Source organism: Octodon degus, unplaced genomic scaffold (genome assembly GCF_000260255.1).
Source record: "Octodon degus isolate 3935 unplaced genomic scaffold, OctDeg1.0 scaffold00126, whole genome shotgun sequence".
Taxonomy (NCBI): domain Eukaryota; kingdom Metazoa; phylum Chordata; class Mammalia; order Rodentia; family Octodontidae; genus Octodon; species Octodon degus.
In genome coordinates this window covers 2,456,972-2,461,662 of record NW_004524702.1, presented here as the reverse complement: position 1 = coordinate 2,461,662, position 4,691 = coordinate 2,456,972, and the positions used below count along the sequence as shown (strand labels likewise).

At 49.3% G+C, this 4,691-nt stretch overlaps 1 protein-coding gene across 1 annotated transcript in view; it reads left to right on the top strand.

The window, feature by feature from the left end:
* Window positions 1–4,691, top strand: part of Ano10 (anoctamin 10) — a 136,150-nt gene that overhangs the window by 34,934 nt on the left and 96,525 nt on the right. The gene's annotated exons all lie outside the window — the stretch shown is intronic.

The window sequence follows — 4,691 nt, the reverse complement described above, 5'->3', positions numbered from 1 at the left end:
TTGTGGTTGAGATTTTAATTTCCTGTATAGCATTTTGAACCTGCTTCATGCATTCTATTTCTTTCCTATATTGCTCATTCAAGGAATTCAGCATTTTCTATTCTCCTCTATTATTTTTATCGGTGTCTTCTTTAAAAACACTTAGTACTTCTTTCATTATAGTTATCATTTCTTTTTTTTTTCTTCAGAAATTATTTCTGATCTGATTTCCTCTGTACCTTTCGGCAGTTGTTTCTTTATTTCAGATGCTATTATTTCAGAGATTTCAGGTGTGTGCTTTCCAATTACTTCTATGCTGTTGTCTCCTGCATTTGCTCTGGGTGGGCTCGGGGCCTGTGAATGCATTTTGCTGCTTCTCTTTGTCATTGTGTATAGCACTGTCTTCTGACCTTTGGTGTAGAGCTTTGGTGCAGCTATTACCTTAGCACCACGTCCAGATCTACCAAGTTCAGACTCTCCAGGTGGGTGTAGCTTGGACCTGGCTGCTGTGCTGCCCTTCTTCCTGCTGCAGCCCTTGGAGGTGAACCCGCTGTGCCACTCTGGCAAGATGCTCTGCTCCTGGATCAGCTGGGTGGGTCTCGCCTCTAGACTCTCTGCAGGGAGTTCTGCTGCAGGGCTCCATACCAGGCCTGTCTGATGGAGGATGTTCCACACACACGCCGGGCCTGGGCGCTGCCTGGAGTGAGGGTTCAGTGGGCCCTGGGCAGCCCCCCCCACACCTCGAATAAGTCTTTTTTCTTAAATACTATGGATGTTCCTGCGTCCCAGGAGCTCCTCAGCGGGAGTTTCTTGCTCCTTGGATGTGGCCCCTGTCTCCCTCTCCATCCTTCCCCTAACATGCACTTTCTCGGGTGTCCGCTGCAGTTCCTGAGGCAGTGCTGCCCAGGCCAGCACCCGTGTCCTTGTGCACTTGCAGCCCTTCGCTTGCCCCGCTCCTGTACTGTGCCATCAATCCCAGCTCTGTCCTTGTGGAATCGCATGCAGTGTGGGGCCTTCTCCAAAGGAATGTGGGGGGGTCCCTGCGATCTGGTTCCCCCATTTGGACTCTGCTGCACTGCCTGTTCTTTGAGCAGCTCTTGCTGGCTTTGTCCCCCATCTGAGCCTTTAGCCAGACCTCTTCTGGTCCCCAGGGCTTTGTGGCCCGACTGCCCACCTGCGGTCTCCCCTGCTTTGGTGCATGTCGTTGATCCTTCCCTTGCTCTTCCTGTCCAGCTGTGCGGCTTCGGGAGCCTCAGGAGACCTGAATGTGGGTGCCCACTGCTCTGCTTGTGTCCGTCTCATTTCAATCATTGCTTCTGTCTTGATGGTGACTGTCGTGGCTCAGCTGTTCTTGTGGACGTAGCTCTGTGACTGCAGAGACTGGGGCTGCCATTGTTTAAGGAAAATCTGCTTAGTTACCTTTGCAGAGTTGTTTCCTCTGCTCTTGTCACCAGGGTGTGTGTTATCTGCATGTGGGTGGCTCTTGCATCTCGCCTGTGACATTTACAGAACTCTGTCCTTAGGTCTTTTCTTAGGTTTTTCTACCATTTTTCTGACTGTATTTTGACATTTACATTAATTTCTTCAGCCTCATGAAGAATTTCATAGTTTTTCAATGCTTAGGGGTATAATTTTCTGACTTTCTTTTTCTTTCTTTCTTTCTTTCTTTCTTTCTTTCTTTCTTTCTTTCTTTCTTCTTTCTTGTGTTCCTTATAATAGTTTTGCATAGCTCAATGATGGTTTCTTTATGACTATCACTTACTTTTTAGCGATCTCCCATTTTCCCCAGATAAGCAGTTGGCAGGAGGCATGCGTGCTGGAGAGCCGGGTCGGGACTGGATGGGAAGCCCCTCAGTCTTGCCAGGCAGTCCTGCCAGGCTCTGGAGCCTGGCTTTTGGGGGGCTCTTGTGTCTGCTGGGCATTAGACTACCTTTAAGCAATTGGGCCTTTGAATCTGTGAGCTGAGTGAACCTCTTTCCTTATAAAGTTACTCTGCCTCAGGCATTTCATTTTAGTAACAGAAAAAGGATGAATTCAGGACCTGCAGCTCACGGCTTTCATATCAGATAGTTATTCTTACAGAACATTATAGTAGGTTCTCTTCAGTATCTTCTGTATACAAAAATGGGTAAGTTAAAGTAATAAGATATAGTCTGTCTGCTGAAAGGTTTCATTGGTGTTATAAAGTAAGAGAGCGAGTTTCAAGTCAGTATTACGTACCAAGAATGTACAGAGAAGATGCAGACATATATATGATTATATGAAAGAAGTTCAGCTGTACGTGTGACTCAGCCGCACGCACGAATAAACGTAAGCCACGTTTACATATCTGTCCTGCTGGGCACTGCGACACACATGCATACCAAGACACAAGCATGTTGTGCTATATGTTTGTGTTTTGCCATACTATGTGTGACATATATGGTAAAACATGAATATACTATATAAATGCATATATAAATATATATTATATATGTGCCTTTTATATTAAGCAGAAAGAAAAATGAAATAGAAGTACAGGAATATAAAATGTCTTTTAAGAACATGGGTACCCCTGAGAGTGCCTGTTTTCACCCAGACAGGCACTCTCAGAGCACGCGCCGGAGGCTGGTGCGGGGTGCCACAGGGTGGCTGCAAGAGGGGCAGGGTCACGGGGGCGAGGGCGTCCTCACTGCAGGGCATGACCTGCTCCTCCTGGTGCACGGCACACTCTAGAGAGCCCGCAAGAGACTCTGCTTTTCCTGTGGATGTGAGCACATCACATAAACTGCAGACAGAAGCAGTGCTGTGCTGGCCTGTCGTGCTCCGCCTGATCAGCAGGTCTGCCGGAAGCCAGGCTACGGAGCGCATCCTGCACCCCGGGCCCAGACGTTGCGGCTGCACACACGGGGGCTGTCAGCCACCCGCCCCCACAGCTCCTCCTGCACCCCGGGAGGAACATGGATGCTTTGCTTCTTTCCTGTCTAGCCAGTGTCGGTGCTGTAGCCTGCCTCCCTCCCGAGGTCCGGCTTCTGTCTCAGAATTCCCCTCTTAGGTGATGGGAGGAGGCTGGAGGAGTTTTAGAGAAAAGCAAACTCTATTTTTAGAAGCTGAAACCGGAACCGTGCTTTGGCATTGGTGGCGAGGAGAAGCCCAGTAATTTAGGAGTCTTAGCTTGTGCTGGGATCGCAGCCCTATTTTTAGAAATACAGAGTCTGCTTTAACTCAGCCTGCAAAGTCTTCCATAGCAGGCTGCAGTGAACTTTCATAGAATGACTTGGGAATAGTAAGATAACAACCTAGATGCTGTGTCTCAGCTCAGCTAGGTCCTCAGAAAGGATAGGAATAACAGGAAGGCGCTGGCGACCATCTGTGTACCCCAAAGGAACGATGAGCGCACGGGAATGGCCGCGGGTGACCGACTCCGACTCACATTAGCGGAAGGAGAATCCATGGAAACGCGTTAGAGTGATGTAGCCTAAACATGGGCTCGACAGCGCCAGGGACTGGTGTGGCTTCAGCCATGTCTGTGTGCCCTGGCCGCTAGCGTTCTGAGTAATCTCTTTTTCCAGTCTTAAAGGAGGACTGTATCACAGTCTTAGCTGTTAAAGTCTCTTCTCCCCTGACTAGCTTATGTAGGAGACATAGTGGTAAGAACCATATTTTAAGAATCTTTCTTCCAAACCCAGGCTTTTTCCTGTTTTTAGTATCAGGTATCTCCAATTCCAAGCAATTAAATTGCTCTAAGATGTTTTAATAGATATCTGTCCCGAGACCCCACCTTCTGGCTCTGTCTTCTATGGAATCTTGGGTCCTGTTTCTCTCCCACACTGTTGGTCTCACTGAGGGGCCCGAGCTCATATCCAGTTCCCCGTCTTTGGTGACAGATAGGCAGGGGTTCAGGGTGGCACTCCTTGGAGAGGAGAGCCCGTCAGCCCCCCACACCTCACAGTGGGGGAAAGCAGCAAGGCATTCTCGGTGCAGCCGTGTTCTTCTAGGCAATGGTGTTGGTCTACACTGAGGGTTTCATCACACTCTTAGCCCTAGCCAGGGACTTGGATGGAGGCGATTCTGCCTGGCCAGACAGCACGGGACCTTGTGGCCACGTCCTCCGTGTCCCCTGGACAGGCTTTGTCCCAAGGAGCCCTCCCCACAGCAAGTCACTGAGCGATCTCTGCAGTGAGAGGACACCACCTCCTCCCGCTCACTGTTGCTAGGAGATGCCACCTTTGGTTAGTTTCATTTGTCTTTCCAAGTCTGAGCGTGAGTGTCTGAACTGTGCTAGTCAAATGGCTGCTGGAAGTGGCCAATCTTAGCCTGATTTTGAAGTGTCCTGTTTGTGGGTGGGTACTTGTAATTAGAATAGAAAAGGCGAGCGTACTCAGTATCGACAAGAACCAAAGAGCTAGAATGTTTTCCTACCTTCACTGTAGCAGGAAGACAGATTGGTGAAATGTGGCAGGGGAAGGTTTGTGATGTGTGATGGATTTAAAATATCTATTTTGGGCCAGCCAAATAGCTCAGTGGATTAAAGTGCCTGCTTAGGCAGATGCAGGGGCCAGGAGTTTGATCCTTGGGCCTGCCGAGCCGGCCACGCACCCAGGGCCCACTGAGCTGGCGATTGAGACTGGGCATGGTGGTGCGCACCTGTAATCCCAGCACTTGGGAGGCTGTAAACAGGAGGATCACTACGAGTCCAATTTATGCAGTGAGACCCTGTACTCCCTGTACAC